Raw genomic sequence first — 22125 nt, forward strand, 5'->3', positions numbered from 1 at the left:
GAATAACAGACTTTATAATCTTCACCAGTAATGGAGAATCACAGACTTTATACACTTTACCAATAATGAAGAATAACATACTTTATACACGTCATCAATAATGGAAAATAACAGGCTTCATAGACGTCACCAATAATGGAGAAAAACACACTTTATACACGTCACCAATAATAGAGAATAACAGACTTTATACTCATCACCAATAATGGAGAATAACAGACTTTATACACGTCACCAATAATAGAGAATAACAGACTTTATACTCATCACCAATAATGGAGAATAACAGACTTTATACACGTCACCAAAAATGGAGAATAACAGACTTTATACACTTCACCAATAATGGAGAATAACAGACTTTATACACTTCACCAATAATGGAGAATAACAGTCTTCATACATGTCACCAATAATGGAGAATAACAGATTTTATACACTTCACCAATAGTGGATAATAACAGACTTCATACACTTCACCAATAATGGAGAATAACAGACTTTATACACTTCACCAATAATGGAGAATAACAGACTTAATCCACTTCACCAATAATGGAGAATAATAGACTTTATACACTTCACCAATAATGGAGAATAACAGACTTCATACATGTCACCAATAATGGAGAATAACAGATTTTATACACTTCACCAATAGTGGATAATAACAGACTTCATACACTTCACCAATAATGGAGAATAACAGACCTTATACACGTCAACAATAATGGAGAATAACAGACTTTATACCTGTCACCAATAATGGAGAATAACAGACTTTATACACTTCAATAATAAGGGAGAATAACAGACTTTATACACTTCCCCAATAATGGAGAATAACAGACCTTATACATGTCACCAATAATGGAGGATAACCGACTTTATACACTTCACCAATAAAGGAGAACAACAGACTTTATACATGTCACCAATAATGGAGAATAACAGACTTTATACACGTCACCAATAATAGAGAATAACAGACTTTATACACTTCACCAACAATGAAGAATAACAGACTTTATACACTTCACCAATAATGAAGAATGACAGACCTCATACATGTCACCAATAATGGAGAATAACAGACTTTATACACGTCACCAATAATGGAAAATAACAGACTTTATACACTTCAATAATAATGGAGAATAACAGACTTTATACACTTCACCAATAATGGAGAATAACAGACTTCATACACGTCACCAATAATGGAGAATAACAGACTTTATGCATGTCACCAATAATGGAGAATAACAGACTTTATACATGTCACCAATAATGGAGAATAACAGACCTCATACATGTCACCAATAATGGAGAATAACAGACTTCATACACTTCACCAACAAGGGAGAATAACAGACTTTATACTTCTCACCAATAATGGAGAATAACAGACTTTATACACTTCACCAATGGTGAAGAATAACATACTTCATACACGTCACCACTGATGGAGAATAACAGACTTTATACTTAAATAATGGCTTTGTGTTGCCATTGTCAAGTTCTTTGCAAATATGGTGATCTATGTATGTTCTATAGTCGGCTTCCACTAGTTTTTTACAATGTTTAGCATGACTTTTTAGTCGTGCCTTAGGCTCCTCAGTTTGGGTTTGTACAAAATGTTTGTACAGTCTATTTCGTTTTCTAAGTTGCCGAATAGTGCTACGTGTTATCCATGACTTTCTCTTATTGCCTGGTGCTCCCCGGGGCACAGCTTGTTCTACTACCTTAGAAAACAAATCTGTGAAAATAGACCCCAACTGCTCTGTACCAGTATGTGGCAGTGTTGACAGGTGACGTATTTGAAAGTGTATATCAGAAAAAGATTGATCTAATTTTTCTTGGTCTGCTCTGTTAAACTGAAAATAGCCAGCCTGAGGAGTATGTATAGTGTCTTTGATTATATATTTACTAGGAATTGTTATTTCGTTGAATATTATGTGATGATCGCTGATACTAGGTTCACATAATGTAACATCTATATCCAAGTTTGATATCACCAGGTCTAGTACATTGCCATCTATGTGTGTTGGTGTTGTTATTGTTTGAGTTAGGCAGTTAATATCAACAAAATCAACAAATTTTTGATGCAAAGCTACTCTATCATTGAGCTTAGCGGCACCCTTTTTATTATCAGACCATTTTATTGCTGGAAGATTAAAATCCCCAGATACTATAATATTGGGACAGGTTACTTCTTCATACCATAGCAAAAGGTCATTAAAATCAGCCTGCCTGGGCGGTCTATAATAGCAGGCAAAGTCGAAACGGTAACCACTGCAGTCTAAGCACAGAGACAAAATTTCTGAGCTGTCAGATATAAAGCAATCAGTGACTATCAATGGACAATCATTGGATACAGCAATCAACACCCCCACCTCCCAAACCAATACCTGTTCGCCTATCTCTTCTATAATATGTATACCCTGGGCAAAGTTCGGCATATCCTATGCTAGCTGTCAATTTTGTTTCAGTGATTGCTAGAATGGATGAATGATGGTTATCAATTATATGTTGCAAATAGTGTGTCTTGTTTCTTAGGCCATTGGCATTCCATAAAAGAAAAGTTATTTTGTTTTTTAATGAGCCTATTTTGTAGTAGTTGACCATGTATCTTTTTCAAACTCGTGAGTTACACCATTTCTAACCCGAAACTTCACACCTTCATGCTTCTCAGCAAGTTCCCTTTTTTTTTACGTAATTCAAACTCAATTGCCCTTTCCTCTTGAGTAAGATCTAATGTTGCAAAGGAGTTTTTAGCTTGCTTAAGTCTGTTGTATCTACTAAGAAACTCCCACTTGTCAGATTCAGTGAAGAACTCTAGTTTAATGAGTCTTGGTTTGCTACCACCTGTTTTTCCCAACCTTCTACTATCTTTAAGGTCTCTACCATTAAAAGAAATATTTGTGAGAATGCCATGAATTTCATCGCTGTGAGGTCTAGAACTAATTTCCTCCAGGTTGTGAATTATTGCATTGAATTTTTTAGACTCTTTTTCTAAGATAGTAGTTTGTATATTAAGACCTGTTTCAACCCTTTTAGCAATCTGAGTGATCTCACTATTTTGTTTAACAACATCAGCAAAGCTACTATTGTTTTGTAGAGTCTCCATAGACTCAAGTAGTGCACGAGTTGTTTTTTCCTTCTGTTCGTTATTTTGAGTAACCACTTCTCGAACTGACTCACTGCCCTCCCTCAGTGTCTGCAAGGAACCGAGGACACTGGACACTGAGTCACTGCAGCCAAGGACACTGAGTCCATTTTTGACACAAGTTCTTGATTTTTGGTTACTACAACCTCTCTAATTGACTCACTATTATCATTCAATGTTTTGAAGGAGCCCGACAAGGAGTCAATTTTTGAATCAACGGTTTTCAGGGTGGTCATGAGACCTGTAAGTAGCATACATAACTTAACTATGACGATACATACACCAAAGAAATTCAAATTTCAAATATCACCAGAAGATTTACAACTAGTTTCCGTTATGATGCGCATGGCTTTTATATATGGAGATCCAGTGTCGTCGCTAGTCGAATCACTCGTGAGCATGAAATTCATTTACTATTCCAAACTGTAAATTCAAGTCTGTAGAAAGAATAAACATCAGACTCCATGCAACATTGCACTCTCCCAAGCACTCAGGAAAGAGATGCGCAGTTTCGCACTTGAGCTAAGCCAATCAAATAGCATTGACGAAAAGGATTTCCCCGAGTTTTCCATGGCGTTACCGGGTTTTTACTCAGTGAGATAGTGATCAGAAAATAACCAAAAACGTCATTATTGTTTAATAAATACTTATCTCAGCTATTCACAATTGACTTATTTAATCAATAAATATTTAAAAAAAGCAAAATATAGTAATATAAATAGAGATCATACTAAAGTCTGTTAAAAAGTCTGTTAGCCATATTTGGTGCGTAAACATATCTACGTGATCGCAGCGTAATCGCTTTGCGTATAAACGTACAACAATGGACGAGTTACGATTGCAGAGCTCCATGACACATCCAGTAAGCTTGTTATTTTCTGACAAACATACTCGCTATTGCAATCAAATACACGCTCTATGTCATCAACTAATCAAGGTTAATATTTAGGTTTGTGAATTTAGTTGCAGTGCAGTCTGCCCTGGTAGTGAAGGGATGGAATGCAAGGGATTGTTTGTATGTCACAGATTACATTTGCTTCACGTGTGCTATTTTTTGAATGATTTGGTAAGTTTTACTGGCGAAAAAAGCCTCTTGAATTAACCTAAACCACCTGATTTACAATATTGATCTTACTTTTTCTACAGATAGGAAAATTAAATTCGCTTTCGATATTCTCATTGATCTTTTACTTGAAAGCTTAGTCACACTAGCAACTAATAAACAATAATATTGTTTGTTAGTTAAATACTATTAAACATATTATGTTTAATAGTAGTTTCAAAGATCATTTTGTTCATTAAAAGTCGATCACATAGCCATAATCAATAATCGTAATTAGTGCATTTTAATAGCTTTTTAATGCATTATATCCTGTCAAAAAACCAGAAGAATTTATAAGATCAAATAATTCGTTTACATATAGGCCTAAAGTGTTGTGAATAGCCACTTGTGAGTTTGTTCGGCGTCCAAGTTGTCTTACAATGGATAAGTAAGAGCTCTCATGCACAACTTTAATTGCTGCAAGCACCACCACCGGTTGCTCAGTATGGTTCTGCATTCTTCATGTTTTACAGCAAGCATGAAAAGGTAGATACAGCTGGATAATATCAAACATAATGCTGAACTGGGTATACGTTAGTAAGTACCCAAATAGTTACACATGCAAATGCAAACATGTAAATGGTGTATGGATGTATCCCGCTGTGTAGAGGTTAATTATTGCTACTACACTGTTTTCTTTCATGTAATTTAAAAAGTGCCTTTCTTTGTAGTTGTCCATTTCGTCACTCTTCGCTTCATTGTTCATAGGTTCTTCATTCTCTCTTATCTCTACCAGCATGTTGGGTTGCTGTTGTTTTTTACAGAAAATTTTGTTTTCTGTCAGTTGGTTTTCTATACAAGCTGATTTTTGTATTATAAAGTGGGCTAATCGTAAGAAAGCTTGGTTTCGCAAATCCATCACAAGAGTATACAGTCAAAAGTTAGACAACTTCAACTTTATTATGTAAATAATTATGACATTTTAAAAGAATTTGTTCTCTCACAACTAATTTTTAAATCAATTTTTGGTACTTGATTCAATTTTTTATGCAAGGGCAATATCTTTCATGCGAATTTTATACTTGCAATAAAATTAAAATATTTTTAGTCAATGTGATAGTCTTTTAGATGTGAAGTCTTTTAGTTAGTATAAATACATTGCTTTGCTCAGTTTGCTTACATAATAAAATTATGTGCAAATTTTTATATCAAATTTTTTGTTGCTATTAAAGATACTGCAGATTGTGATATCAGTTAATTTAAACACATAATCTGATAAAACTGTATCATCTATTAAGTTGATAAGATAAGCTGTGATAAGAGCTTTTCAGAAAGATGGAACTTCTGAGCTTGCTTGCACTAGTATGAATTCCGCCTTGAGACAAATTGAAAGGTTTTAGGTGTATTTAACAAATTTATTCTTAAGAATTTGTTCTGAATGCTTTGGAGAATCATATTTTACCATCAGTTTATACTATGATTTCCTGTCATAGATAAAAGTATGCTTGTGCCTTTGTAACAGGTAGATTCAGGGTAAACTATAATCATTGTTTTACCATTTCCCATAGACGTTGGTGAAGTGATTGCCGTCACTGTTTAAACATCTGCTTTGAGTTACTTTTGGATCTCAGGTGAAATAAACAAGCGGACAATCAGGGGCAAAAATAACGAAGTATACAATTAGATAGTAACATAGAGAATATTTTAGGGTGCAGACTGTTTAGTTGTAAAGATTTGTCTTTGTTAATAATTTTAAAGTGTGACCTAGTATATGAAAACACTGAAACTACAAACTTAATATTTGAGTGTCTGATCACAACCTTCTATATTTTAACATGATAACATTAACAGCCGGAAGAAAATAGTAGTAACAGTAATAATCACAAGCATTTAATACTAATTACAAAAGTACCATAATCTCTAAGCTGTGAACAAGTTATGAATAGAGCCTCATAAATGGAATTGGTAGTTTGTGCTGTGAGAAATGAGCTAATCACTGCTGAGAATTAAAATGTGCTGTAAAATTGGAGTGTGGTGGTAAAACAAGAACTTCTTGGTAGATTATAGTAGGTTTTTAGTAGATAATATCTGGTGAAATGCAACTGTATAGTTTTATTGCTCATTTCAAGCCCAATAAGGAGGCTGCTATAAAATATAAACAAGTACATGTTTGTTTTATACAATGAATAATCTATCATACTCAAGTGCTGAATAGCTGCTCTGATACAACACACACTCGATAGCTAATATTGTAACAACACACAACACTCACTTTCATGGCCTGTTTAAAAGTAAACTGATGACAGAAACCGTTACGACATTAGTAATAATAATAATAATATGGCAGGTAACATTACGGTTTAGTGATTGAACAATGTTTTTTGTGTACTTTCAAACTCATACTGGTTTTTATCGAATTTTTTAATTTGTAAAAATAGACAGAGATCTTTGGGAAAGTTTGACTAGAAACAGTTGCAATATTTTATAATCATATTAAAACGCACATTTTCTACCTTGACTATCTATGAGCATGAATGCAGAGCATGTGTTTATAAGATAGAATTTTCAAGCATTAAAACTGACGCAACTTCTAAGCCTATTGTTTAAAACTTGTGTTTTGAACAAGCAGTTTGAGAATAGCTAATTTTACGAACACGACGACTTTGATGAATTCAAGTTTTTCAATGTTCCTGTTTGTGTAAAAAAATATTTTACTAGCTCACAAGCTGGTTGGTATAATTCTATAACCTCCACTTGAAAGTTAATGCTGGGCGTTTAAAACATGGCAACCTTTTTCGAACTCTGTGAAATCTATTTCGACTTTGCATTGTAATTATCTGCCATTTTGGACAATCAAAGCCTTCAGTTTGACGTCTAGAGGATGGAAAATGTGTATTTGAATATATTGCAATCATACATTGCTTATTCTTATTGCCATCACATATTATATGTCAGTGTTTTGCCAAACAAGCGACCTTTTTGTGTCACAGAGCTTCCATCATAATTATTTTCTGCTTTCCAAACTGTTTTTCGTTTTGATTTTCAACGTTCAAAATCTTTGGAGAACAAAAATATATCATTATAATATATGAAGAAATTAAGGTGGTTTTAAAATGCGGTCAGTTAACATTTAAGGTTTTGTTGAAGGTCGTTTTACAATCATGAAGCACTTTTGCTGTGTAGAATTAACCAATCAAAAAGGAAGTTTAAAGCAATAAGACAACGAGTTAGCTGTATTTTTGATGCTCTCCATCTGGCATTCTCATTGTTACAGCAATGCTGAATCCATTATCACATGAAACATCTGGTTTCCGTTTAATGAACACATCTTCTAAACCTTTTACCACCATAAGCCAATGAATTATATGGCAATGCCTGTCTTTCCTACTTGCTCAGACATTTCCTATCAAACAGAATAAAGAATATCAAGCTAACATCAGATAATTATAACTTTAGTGTCAATAAAGGTAATGGATGTTTGAGATAAGATAACAATTTCCTTTCTCACATCGAATCAAATTCTTAAAATAATATCCTATTAAAATCTTTGTCTATATGTCAGTGTGTAGTTATTTAAAACAAAATATGATAAAAAACATTTTAAAAAAACCAGGTGATGTACAAATAATATCTCTTTGGGATTTTTCATGACGAAACTGTTACCAGAGGAAATGCACTTTTTTAGCATTCAATTATTTTAACATTAGGTACTCATATAGTCATTTTTTTCATTAATTATGGATTATTAATCAAATAAATAAAAGCCAAATTTTAATAGTTTACCAAGTATGTTTTTAAACCCTATGATTCACTTCCACTGAAAATTCACAAACTGTCCTGAGAATCACAGTTTATAATACTGTAAGTTTGTTGCCAATTAATTCATATATATTCCCAACCAAGGTTGAGTTTGGTTGTTAAAGTTGTCTTATCTTGTAACATCTGTAACATGGGAATACAATAGTTGTGTTTATCCAAAACTTGTGAAAGCGAATACAAAATATGTCTAAAGATTTTAGTATTTTTGCTAAGCCAATCATAAGTACTGAACGTGTCAGTACTTACCTGCAACTGTCTACAGAGCTTCAGTTCTCTAGACCTAGTTTACAGTATTAATATACTTCATTGATATATTATAGTACAGGGTATCTGCTCAGAGCGCAACTTACTATTGCATCTTCACACGTCCTCTGGTATTGAATGATCTGCACCACATTATTTTGGTATGTTCAATTCCTTTTTATGACAGTCTGGCATGTGAACCAACTAAATTGTTTTTATTGAGATATAGTCAGTAAGTCTATTTTACTTTCTAAAGATGGTTGAATGTACCTTAATAGAAATATAATCAAGTCAGACCATAAGAGTAATAAAAAAAAAATTAGTAATAAAAATGCTTTAAGCTGTAATAATATTCATAACTCGTCTTACCATGCTTGCTGTAGAAGTGAAACTGGCTGAAAAAAAATGTCAGAGCTGCAAAATAAATTTGGCATTTTTATGGCACGGTTGATGTAAAATCTCATGCTGATTGAGTTTGGATCAAAATATTTTTGAAGATGGTGATGTTCATAAGCTATAATGATTTAGATGCCCCTTTGTCGACTATTAGGTTTTACTGAATATGTAAATTATGTCCTGGTAAAAGACTCATTTAGGAGCAAATGAGTCAAGTTTGTATCTGCTCTAAGTTCAAGGTCAATTATATCTACAGATCGAACCACTAGCAAGGAAGAGGGTAAAGTAGTTGATGGTTTTTCAAATGCAACACTCACTTGTTTTCTTAGTTTCCCTAACATAAAAAGTAAATTCATATTCCTTGTCTCTAACTATCAAACAACACAAGTTTTGACTGAGCCATTGGTTTGCACTATACTTGCCTTTAGAGACTGAAAATCTGACATTTCTGCTCATGCTGCTACCTTTGCTATCATTATGGTACCTCTGTTATGCATTGCTACCATTTCCATAGCCTCTGTTCCTCTCTTCATATCCACTCATATCTTACTTCCTATAGCAACTGTCTTATTCATCACTTGGACTACTACTACTCTGATATCTATTCATGTTGTATTCACTTGACTTCTAAACCTTTTATATTACTGGGGGCTGTTCCTGTTCCTCCCCATATCCATACTAGTATCTCTCACTCTACTAAACCTTCCCATACTGCCTCCTCAACTGTCATATCATAACTGCTGTTTTAGCTTTCTTCTGTCTACTGATGTTTCACACATCTTACTGTGCCCATTGTAGCTATTAATCTGTATTCTGCTATAACTACCATCTTGATACCTGTCCCTGTTATCTCAAGATGCATGACATCACTTCTTCCTTCACAACATTTAATAGCAAGATGATTCATCAGTCACTACAGTTTAAATTGTAGCTCACTCATTCCTTATATCTATCAGGTGTATCTAAGAGCAGTTCTGTCAATACTATTATATTTATTTGAACTGCCTCTTGAAGAACGCTGACTCCCGAAGTCATATTCTTTATTGCTGCTTCCTTTAAAGTAGTTCCCATCACTTTTTTCACTGTAACCCTGGCTACCTCAGTCATTTAGTTTATTATTTCTGTTGATTATCTCACATGATCAGCTTAGCAAAACTCAGACTATGGTTAAACAAATGACTTTTAAATGGTAACTAAAAGTAGCAGTTTTTAAGCAATTATAACTTAAAACTGACGCATCTTATAAGCCTATTGTTTAAAACATCTGTTTCGTACAAACAATTTGACAATAGCTAATTCTACGAATTCTACTAACATTTGAATCTTTTTAGACTTCAATTTAATGGACACATCTTCTAAACCTTTTACCACAACAAGCCAATGAATTATATGGCAATGTTTGTCTTACCTATTTGCACAGACGTTGTCTATAAGTATCAAACAGAATAAAAAATATCAAGCTAAAATCAGATAATTATAACTTTAGTGTCAATAAAGGTAACGAATGTTTGAGATAAGATAACAATTTTCATTCTCACATCAAGTCAAATTTGTAGAATAATATCCTATTAAAATATTTGTCTATATGTCAGGGTGTAGTTGTTTTTAAAAATAACGATTTCTCTATTCTTGCTTTGAAATCAAGTTTGTAAAATATCAACTGTATGCTAATTACTCTTATGAAATAGTTACATGTGTAGTTTACATATGTTAGTGTACAGTTATTTTGACAAAATATATTATAGTCCGATTTTGGAAAATAGAAAGTGATGTACAATTAGTTTTTTATTTAATTTTTTGTGACAAAGCTTTATTTAAGATAAATTCACTTTGCATTAAAATATTTTCACTTTAAATACTCAGATAAGCATCCTCTAAGTTAATTACGGATTTTTAATCAAATATTTAAGTCAAGTTTTTGTATTTTACCATTTATGTTTTTAAACCCTATGATTTACTTCCACTGAAAATTCACAAACCGTACTGAGAATCACTGTTAATAATAGATGTAAATTTGTTGCTTATTAATTCATGTATATTCCCAACCAAAGTTGAGTTTGCTTTTTAGTGTTTTCTTCTGTTGCTTTATATGCACTCATAAATTATAATGATTATGATATATATTTCCAACAAAATAGTTGGTCCAACCTCGTCTGTAACACGTTTGTACAAGAGTTGTGTCCAGAACTTGGACAAGTTGAGGCAAATAAGTCTAAAGAACAAGATTTTAGTCTTTTTGCTAAGCCAATCATAAACAAGTACTAAACACTAAGGGTCAGCACCTACCTACCACTGTCTACATAGCTTCAGTTCTCTAGACCTAGTTTATAGTATTAATATACTTCTTCGATATATTATAGTACAGAGTATCTGCTCAGAGCACAACTTACTATTGTGGCTTCACACGTCCTCTGGTATTGGATGACCTGTACCACATCATTGTTGTGAGTTCAACTCCTTCTATAACAGTCTGGCATGTTACCAAGTTGAATGGTTTTCATTAAGATATAGTCAGTAAATGTATTTTACTTTTTAACGATGGTTGAACATCTCTTAATGGAAATATAATCAACTCAGACAATATGCCTTATGAATAGGCATTATTTTATATATTTGTATCGATAGACCAAACCATTCACAGATTAATATAAATTGTACAATCATTCTACTGAGACTTATCATTTTATTTTTATTAGTAATAATAATGCCTTGAGCTGTAATAATATTAATAACCTGGCGGACTCGGACGTGCTTGTGGTAGAAGTGAAACTGGCTGAAAAAAGGTCTAAGCTCATCCTGCAAAACATTTCGGACATTTTTATGGCCAATGAAACCAATTTATGCTGGTTAACTGTATATCGGAATACATTTGAAGGTTTACAACTTTAAATAAATTTTAAAGGTTGACTTGCAACAAAATTCACATTACAGTTATTTGGTATCAAAAGATTCATCGTGTCCTACTCTGTTGTGTTGTAGGTGAAAATATGTGAAAATGTGATTACAAGCTCTTAAAAGCTCAAAAACCAACAGTTATTCGTCGCCATCACAAAAATGCCGTAGGTTGGAATCAATTTATCTTTCTGATGTACTCAAACAATTTGGTTACTGTTTTGACACATGATACATGTCACATGTCTATCTCACTGTCAATTTATTAAGAGTTTATCTTTATAAACTATAAAGCTGTAGAGAAAGAATTTAGTACTAGTTAATATGTTGATGTTAAGCTTGTGTTATCCATAGAGAATGCCTCTCAGAGTTAACAATTACCTCTATTGCAGCTGTATCCATAGTTCCAACCACATGGCTCTTATCAGAGACTCATTGACTGCTGTAAACCCACTCAATTTACTTTGGAGCATTTGGTTGTCTTCAGAGAAGGATTGTTGATATCAACTCAATGAGATCGAATTCTCTAACCGTCACTGGTAAGTAAAAACATGTGGTGATTTAGTACAAGGTCTTTAATGAAGCTATAACTCATACTTTCTCAAACTGAATTTAATTTAGAGCATTGTACAGGAGCTAGTTTTCATCTAGTTGAAGGTCCTGAACCTAGTTTTACTTTTACATAATTTGCTCAGGCTAACAATAGTCTAACACTAGTTTTTGCTACGAGATATATTCTATTGTTACTTCCTTAAGCAAATTTGTGTTTAGTGTTAGTATTGTAAGGTTCTATCATATCTGATCTATTGTAAGGTTCCCAAGCATGTTCTAATCATGTACTCTGTGAGAAACTTTAAAATCTACTGAGAAAGCATTATTAATCAGATGGTTAGTAATATATCAGTGTAGGTACTGAAACGTCTCTCTCAAGGAGAGATGACTGTGTGTGGCTAACAGAAAGTTTCAGAGATTAAACTAGTGCGTTGTGGGTGCTAATGTGTCTTGAGTGTGTATTATGTTAGTAATAGTCACTCTAATAGAGCTCTTTTCTTACAGACCTGGTACTGTCAGCAATATCCTGTCCAGTAGAGTTACTCAAGTGTAAAGTATAGATGCTAGACATGACTACTGGGTATGTATAGCTCTATGAATCTTTTCGCTTTTGTTGCTTGTAGAATAATTAGTTACCATATTATATTGAAATGGTGATTTTAATAAAACAAGTTAAAATCTAACATATAATTTATCGATTAAAATTTTTTTGTAGAATCATATTTCGTAGTGAAACTACTAAACGTCCAATTCAATGAATTCGTTTCTTTTTGTATAATAAATCTGCAGCCTAACAGACAGTAAGTTCATCTTTCTTTTTATCACAAACCCCTCAGTTTCCATAAACCTGCCATTACTTTCTTGTTGAATTACTGGGTAAAATAGTTGATGGTTTCTCGAATGCAACACTCACTTGATTTCTCACACTCACTTAATTATTTTCATCAGTTCATAGAGTACAACACTATTCATAAAGTGAAATTTTCAACACAACCCTTCCTGAAGACCTCAAGCTATACCATACATATTCACTAAAATGTAGCAAACTGGTTGTCAGATTGGGATTGTTTTACCTTTGTCTTGGCACCTACAATGTCAGCATATTTTTTACCATCTGTCGTACTAATAGTGAAACTAGGTACAACTATCACCTGATGCTTGCAGGTTATCAGTGAGCATATGGAATGTTAGACTGACTAGTTATAGATCTAACTAGACTCAACTCATAAGCTGTGATTAGGGATGCGCTTATGGAGAACCACAGGCTATGGTAGGTGTGTATTTTTCTAGAATCAGAGACTGCACTTAATTGCTCTGTCACAGACTTAATAAGTTCAACACATGATGAACTACAGCTGCAGATGTCTTTTACAGTAAGATTAGTGGCTATAGACATATAGTACATTAGGATCTATTGTTGTAAATATCTACAAAATAATTTATGGTTATCAATATTCAGTACTTTAGGACTTCTGGATATAAATGCCTAGTAATATTAGATCAAAGGCTATAGACATGTGGTACAGAATGATCTATGGCTATTATAAACTATGACAGCAGGATAAATTAGCTACTGTCATTAACATCATGTGATCCCTCTTCCCAATAGCTGATCATAAAAAAATATGAAGTTGTCTTGTCTATCAGTTTTTCCTTGACACTTCACCATAGCTTTTTCTTAATTTAATCGATGTCTTCTGTGTATTCCTGACCATCAGCATAACAACAGTAACACTTACAAAAATTGTGTTTCAATGCTGACAGCAAAATGGCCAAGTTTTTAGTGGCTTTCACTTGTCCACCATTTTTAATATGTTTTGATATAGTTTGGTTTTAGCACAAGCGAGTCGATCTTTTAGATAGGATTTAGTTTTGGAGTTGTATCGGTATAATTGGTTGAGTTAATCTTTCTTGGAGCAGTGTCTGTCTATAGTCATATTTTGATTAGTCTTATAATTAGAGCTGCACAACGATTGTAAAAATTGATCGCGATTAATAACTGGTCTGAACCAGTTAATCTTCGATAAATCTTAGAACTAATCTAGCAAAAACCTGCATATTCAAAAACAAATAATACAGCTACATATAGATTGATTATAGTTTAAACAATTGTTAGCAGTAGTGTACATAAGTGCAATGTACAAGTACAATGTACATAAGTTAAAATGGAATAATTATTATGAGTATGAAATCTGTCTATGAAAATCTATAATTAAGTCAACCAAGAGTTGAGGCAGCACAGTTTATTCACATTATCCGAATAAAGAGATGCCCTCTTCCTACATACATTATTGCCAGCTTTAAAGAATAGCCGCTCACAGGGCACAGCAGTGCCGGTAGTCAGTAGTATTAGTTATTGTCTGCAACAGCTGGTGATGATTTCTGCGCGGTAAGATGAGAACTAGTTAAAATATATCTTAATGATGATGTGCTGTGGTGGTAAGCAAATTCTTTCTGGCATATACTGCCCTTCGCTTTTTTGTTTACGCTTCCAACAACTTACTGAAATGCGCTACCTACGGTGGAAGATATATTTCTGCTTTCATGCTCCAATAAAGTGGCAATCTTATATTACTAATATTCTGAAGCTGAAATATGATTGTGATTTTTTTGAAAAATGAAAATACATGAATAATTTACTTAAGGAAGTTTTTAAAAATAAACAAAAATAAACTGTAAGATATTAAATAATACTGAAATCTATTTTGTTGCTATTACCTAGAAACATGTTCAAACAACTAACGGCATGGCCGCTTACAACTAGATCGGCACGCGCTTGTGCATTGTATAAACAAGTTTAATGTTAGGGACTCACTGCGTTTTCATAGTCAAGTGCAAAATAATTGTGGTTTAATTTATTGGTAAGAAAGTGTTGCTTGTCATAATATTTGTTAGTAAATTAAATGGTAGTAGCCTGCTATGTTAGTATAAAGTATAGTACTAAACAGTACAAAGGAAAGGAACCACATCAAGATCATCACCTCGGTTGCATTTTAATTGAAGATTAATTGGCCCAACTCAGTTAATCGTTTATTTGTATTAGTCGTGTTAATCGTTTAATTAACACGATCATTGTGCAGCTCTATTTATAATATAAAGTTCATGTCATGGACTGTGGCATTATGACTATCAAAGTTTACTAATGTAAGCTCTATGGAAACTTATTGCTCTACGATCTAAGGTTATACATGTACGTCTCTAATTCACTAAGATTGGTGGCTTTATGTAGATGTCTAGCTCCAATCATATCATAGCTAATGAGTATCAGCTAATGTAGCATTAGTTTCAGCGAGTAGATGTATTATTTTGTAAGGCTGGCAGGTTACTAATATCAAGTCTGCTGAACTGAATCTAATCATGTACTACATGAGGATTACAGGCTATGTCTATTATGTAGGACTTAACTTGGACGTCTGATTGAATACGTCAGTGATAAACCCCTCAGAGTACAGAGAAGGTTGTAACAATAACTAACCATTAGAATCTGAGGGTGGAAGTAGAAGAATAAAACTACATGTATGATGGTAAATTATTTTTGGAAATAGAAGTGATGCCTACATTTATACTTTACTACATTTATGGTGCTACGCTAGTTAACTCTATGTTTACACGTAGACAGTTTAAGTTGATATTTTTAACTGATGTGAAAAATCTCTATTGCTAGTAGTTGGAAATACAACAGATCTGTTATATTTTCTTCAGATGGTCAACTGATGAGCTGCTATACTCTGTAGCTTGTTGAACTAAAGAACTGTCATGTTGTACCCTACCCTCTTTCCTTCAGTGCTGGTTGAGAAGAATTATCAAGAATATCTCCACTTCCAGGCCAAGTTCTACCCTTGCGCCATCTACAGTTTTATTCAACCTATAGATTCTGAGAAATGTGAAGGCCTTTTTGATCAGGAAGAGTATAAATTCATAAATTGCAAAATAGTGAGACAGCTGGAGGTAGATTTCAAGAGTTCTTCTATCTTTCCTGACTACGGATGAGTTCTACCTAGCTTGTAAACATAACATATTGACCAGTCCTAATAGAAAACCATTCAAATAGTTCATTACCAGTTTTGACTCTAGTGACTGGTCCCACTCACTAGAGCTGAGCACCAGCTCTAGTGAGTGGAATCCCAACAGAGGATCCCACTCACTGTGAGATCTTCTGTTGTGATCTGACATCTTTCTGCAGGATCCCAAAAGCTTTCTGACAGTTCCCACTCCAAGTTATTTTTTAATATTTAAAAGTAGGTATATTACAGACATTTATTTATGTTAACGTCTGCATAAAACCAGAGATAAACCAAACATATCTATGCGTCTGTATCTTTTTATTTTGTCGCTATCTTCTTCGCCCCATAGTTTACAAACTGACTATATTGGATGTTATTAAGATGTATGCAAGGTCAAGGACAAATTTAACATTGCGCAACCAAGTCACCAGAATATAACTGTTGTCATTCGTGTACAGTGATACGGTTGTAAACTAAATGACACCTCATAAATACACTAGTATGCACACATGCTAAACGGATATCCCCATTTGCATAAAATTTAAATGAATATTAGCAATATAGTGGATACGAAAAATGTAACTGATAACAGACCCTTTGTCTTTAAAAAGTGAGTTTTTACTGCAAGAGTAATTGTTTGTTATGTTACCTACACACCGTCTATACAATGTAGATGTTGGTTGACAGAAGGGTAATCATTTTAAAAAGTGATTCGTTGTGATAACTCTCACGACTTGGTTTGTTTATATTAGTGTAAGATAACACGGGTGGGTAAACATAACTTATTGATGATATCGATGGCAATGTAACAAGAGCAGAGTTAATATGATGGTTATGCCGAAGCAGGTTAAGCCAGCCATATCAAGATTCAACTAATCTCTAACTATGGAAATCCAGCAGTTCTTACACAGGGCTAACAAAGGTGATATGAAGCCATGCCTCAATGTTATATAATGTGTGTACATCTTACTCTGGTTATTGTCACTGCTCTTATTATAAAAATACTTTTATAATAGTTTATAGTAATAAAGTGCTCCAAACTGACATAGACTCACATCATCTCTTGTAAGTTTAACTTTATTAATAATAATATTTATATCTTTAGTTAGTTGTAACTAGTTCAGGCCTTTGTATCATTTTAAGCACTGGGTATACATGCTATCACTCTATTTGTATTTACATTGTAGATCAGAACAGGAGAAGGTAGTGTTTGATATCACAGGTTGTCTCCTTCTTTCTATAACCAAAATGAGCACTTTATAGCTAGTTGTTTCGTAGGTAAGTACTGTATGTCACATAGTAGACATATACATGAGTAGATACTGATAGCATTGGCTAAAGTTACATCTGGTTACATCTTAACAAAAGGTTATCTCCGCACTGTGTGGACTCACTTTCGATCTAACTCTTTGATGTCCTGACTGTTGAGTGCATTGCAGTCATAGCTAGTCACATGGTGTCATGATCATACCTGGTCACATGGTATCACAATCATAACTGGCTACATGGTATCACAGTCATAGCTGGTTACGTGGCACCACAATCATAACTGGTCACACGGTATCATGCTCACAGCTGAATACCATCAGCCCTCTACCATGAACATTCAACTAATTGTGAACAGCCAACTGTGTCATAGTTACTATGGTAAAACTAGTTGACATGTTGTTATAGGATTGAGACATTGAGATCAACCTGGGTGGTATTAAGTAAGTTAGTAAGGAAGTAGTTGCTAGTTCTGTCAAAATGCCAACTTACTGGCATACTTCAGACTACTAACTATTTATATGACAAACTCTTTTTTCAATTTATATATATATATCTCCAAGTCCGTGTGTCGTCGTCGGAAATCCGGCTATAGATCTTAAAATCTCAGGATAAATATTCCGTACCGAAGGGGATTCGATCTTGGACCGGGCCATTCACCAGTCTGACGCCTTGCCCACAAAACTACGGAAGTCGAATTGCTAGCCTGCCAATATAATTCATTATATCAGAACAAAACCTAACTGGTTTGCGTGTGATGCGGGTCATAGCATAACGTCACGAGAAGCTGTTCGTTCACATTATTAAACTGGTTAATAGCAAAACTCTCACTACTTCTCATTGTGTATAAGACAAAAAACATTTTTCATGATATTTAGTTTGAAAGTTAGAATGGCAAATGTTGTTATATGTTAAATACAAATGAGTTTCCTGTCCAAATACTCTTCTATTACACGGGCAACACCGGGTGGCACAGCTAGTAATTCTATATGGTAGTCTTACGGTAGTTTCTGGGGTTGGATAGATTAATCTTGTTGTCAGACTTAGATAACTAATATTTATACTATAATCTTTTATGATGTTGTAGCATGGCTACCTACCCTCTAAACGGACAAATTATTTCATACATACATGTAGATCCACTGTTTCGCAACTAGTACTTTGTTGTCGTATCGTTCAAATGCTACAGAATATTTATTTTCCCTTGAAGGTAGAACAGATCTGTACCGATGTTTTTAAAACGACTGCATCTCTTCAGCTTGCCCTTAAACTGTGCACAGACAATATATGATAAAGATGGCTGCCAAGGTCTGAACTGAGAGATGCTGCCAACTCTACTGTATTTCTCTCCTTGTTTGGTGATTACATCTTTACAAATGAGTACCTGCATCAATGGAGCTGGTCACACCACCAGGTATGTAGAGCTTAGTTTCATAGACCTATTTACAAGACATCGCTTACGCATGCGTTATGTTGTTCTACTTTCTGTGCTCTGCGTACACATTCTGTTTGGTATGAACTAAAAGAATAACTTGAACGTTTTTTAATTTGGTTTAATTAATTCATACTACTTAAAAAGTTCCCATATTTAACAGACGTCTGAATATACAGGGAGTCCCTGTTTAACAAGGTACTCAGTTAATAACAACTTAGAGTAACTACAGACTTAAAAACAGATCTAATATTAACTTAAAACAAACTCCTTTGTTATTATAACAATACTGTTGCAGCTGTAATTACTGTAGTTACTGTAATTATGGTGATGTTGTGGTCGTACAGTTGTGAGAGTTACTGCATGCTGTCACATATGTATGAGTTAGCTAAGGCAACCCAGACACCATCTTCCCATCTCTCACTCAGTTATCTTCCCCTGTTAGTCAGTCGAGTTTATTTCTATGATTATATCTGTGCAGAGTGGTCAATGGCAGTTCAATACTTTTATTGTCCCTCAAAACATCAGAGAAAATAAAAAGTATTGTTTTTTATTATTCAATAAATACATGACATATATAAATAAGTATATAATTAAAGAAGAAATAGAAAGTATAAAATACTGTACATACAATAGATGAATGTTTTGTTGAATGTTAGGGAATCGGCTAGACCCATAATTTTTTAATACTATTGCCTATCCTAATTTTTAATAGGTTTATCTAACATATTAAATAAGATAGTTTATTATACTATCAAAGCAGTAAACAAAAATTCAACATATAAAACAAGAAAAAGGTAAAAGATACCATAATGCCAAATGATGAGATGGTCTAACCTATTTAAACCATAACTGCCCTCATCCTGAGTAGTTTTTCAAATAGCAAACCAACTATGCTGATCACTATGGTCACACTATTTTTCATAATTTTTGCCTCAATAAAAAAATTCCAAACAATTTTGAGATTAATTTGCATTTTGTCCCTAAAACGATGTCATTTAGAACGCGTTGCTATTTAGCGGATATCGTTAATTTAGTGGCGTAACCTAGCTTACAATTGGCCAACTAACAACGCTAGCTTATGATAAAATCGTGGTTTTTGAGCTTTATTTTCTTGGCATGCAGCCCATAAAACATCCAGTAACAATCTACAAGCAGTGTTGAATATCCTATCTACCTTTTAGGAAAGACTGAGATTATAATACAGGCTGGAATTGAAAAAGAATAGGTTTTAAGACAACCGTTTCGGTAAAGTCATTTCACTGCATTCTCCTATCTGCCGTGTCATGGGTCAACCGTCTTTCAAATAGTCCTGGAACACAATTATATCTTGGTAAAGTTTCCATTGAAAGCAGACCTGTGTCTTACGTGATCTGCTGCTTATGCAACCTACAGTTATGCAACCGCACCAAGCAGTATTAAAGTTTAGCGTGAAAGCAAGTTCCGCTCAACTTGCTACAACCCGCGAACACATTCCTTTCTCATCCCTACGCTGCGAGTACTCGGTTGAGAAAATAATAAATAATGCTCCTTCATTGAGAATACATCGTGCATCATCCTAATTGTTGATTACGAGTGGTATATAGTCAACTTTGAGTGATATATTGTTGATTTATAGTGGCATTTTGTTGATTGAGGGGTGTATTGTTGACTTCGAGTGGTATATTGTCAACTTATTATAGTGGTGCATTCTGTATTGTCAACTTGAGATAGGTGTTTTGCTGACTTGTAGTAGTATATTGTTAAATTGAGAGTGGTTTATTGTGGAATTTGAGTAGTATATTGCCAATTGAAGATTGGGGTATCATGAACTTGAGTAGTATATAGTTGAGTAGTATATTTTGTACTCATCCCTCTACCAGCCTGAGGTAAGTAGTAGTATACTGAAGTCTTATTGTAAATTGATGAAACAACAACCATCCGCTTATAAAACTCCTATTTGGCTTGCATTTATTATTTTATTACAAAATATTTGTGTTAGTATCTAGGTATCATTGATGAAAAAAGGCAATTTTACCACTGTTTCCAGAATAAGATGAGCAGAAGATGCGCAGCTGCCAACTGTGAAGCTACAGACCATCTGAAGGTGTGGCCTGTGAGTTCTTCTCTTCAAATTCGATGGATTCACTTTGTCTCGACCAAAGTTAAGAATTTCAAATGGACTAGTAACAGTCGTCTGTGCTTTAGGCATTTCTCTACAGACTCATTCACCAATTATAATCAATGTCTTACGATGCCTTGTGTCAAATGAGTATATTATAATGAATGATAAAATGTTATCAGAGATAAAAGTTATGTTTTCTCTGTACTAAAGATCTTACACTACATCAGAACCAAGAGTTGCATATCTTTGTTCAAATGTATAAGTGTTTTTTTATTCCTCACTGTATAATATTATCATAGTAATTAAACCAATTTAACCGCGCTGGGACTAGGTAGCTAGCAAACCCAAACTGATCGCAATCGGAAGAATCCAGCTGACTAAGCCAGAGCCAAATCTTATCTGTAGAATTATCATGAATAAAAACCAAATAAAAGATCCATGAGTAAATAGAGTCTAGCTGCATCGATAGCAATATTGTCAAGTCAGTAGCCTACATTAATTAACATGGTCTACATTTCTGTGGTTGTTCATCATCGCATCATATATATATATATATATATATAGACAGACTGCTTACAAAATTTAAATGAAATACAATCTTTTCAAAATATTTTAGGCTCACATTCAAAGATGATGCTGTACCAACCATTCAACTTGCATCTGGCGCATCAGTACCATCACCAAGAAAGCAACAACCTAGATTGCCTACTAAAAGAGAGAGCAGATTAGAGAAGAGGAGAGCACTTGCTCCCGAGTAGGTCACCTCAACCTGAGTTCAGAAGTATAACAACTGTCTATCTCTGCTGTGTTAATGTTGTTACGTTTTATTGCATGATTATTTTATCCCTCATACCCTTTTATAATTATAGACAGGGATCATGGTACAATGAACCCAGATACTTGGTAGATCACAAGCAACTTCTAGAGGCACTCAAGTACTGTAGGAAGTGTGCGTGCTATACCAACGTGGAGTCTACATACAGAGATGGGGGATACATCAAAATGACAGCTGTTTGTGATAGCTGCAGACACGTGAGAACATTGGAATCTAGCACCAGTGGACGTGCTGTCATAAACATTTTGATAAGTGCGATGATCTTGTTTACTGGGTGCTTGCCAACCAAGTTTATCCGTACACTCTCGATGCTTAGTAGCATGGCTCCCTCTATTCAATTTTTTTTTCAGACACCAACAACACTACCTTTA

At 34.0% G+C, this 22125-nt stretch overlaps 1 long non-coding RNA gene across 6 annotated transcripts; it reads left to right on the forward strand.

Annotated features, from left to right (window-relative positions):
- Positions 1-3987: 3987 nt before the first annotated feature.
- On the forward strand, positions 3988-21230 carry LOC137410093 (uncharacterized). 6 transcript variants are annotated; one of them, XR_010980989.1, is made up of 12 exons: positions 4101-4235; positions 8351-8434; positions 11030-11113; positions 11649-11728; positions 11954-12100; positions 12618-12693; positions 13278-13387; positions 15511-15629; positions 15816-16351; positions 17305-17395; positions 18594-18797; positions 20845-21230. It is a non-coding gene; the product is annotated as an uncharacterized lncRNA (long non-coding RNA). The 6 variants fall into 6 exon arrangements; XR_010980990.1 differs by lacking the exons at positions 4101-4235; positions 8351-8434 and adding an exon at positions 3988-4031; XR_010980986.1 differs by lacking the exon at positions 8351-8434 and having other exon boundaries at positions 4125-4235.
- Positions 21231-22125: the final 895 nt, after the last annotated feature.

The sequence above is a fragment of the Watersipora subatra genome, unplaced genomic scaffold (genome assembly GCF_963576615.1).
Source record: "Watersipora subatra unplaced genomic scaffold, tzWatSuba1.1 SCAFFOLD_69, whole genome shotgun sequence".
Taxonomy (NCBI): domain Eukaryota; kingdom Metazoa; phylum Bryozoa; class Gymnolaemata; order Cheilostomatida; family Watersiporidae; genus Watersipora; species Watersipora subatra.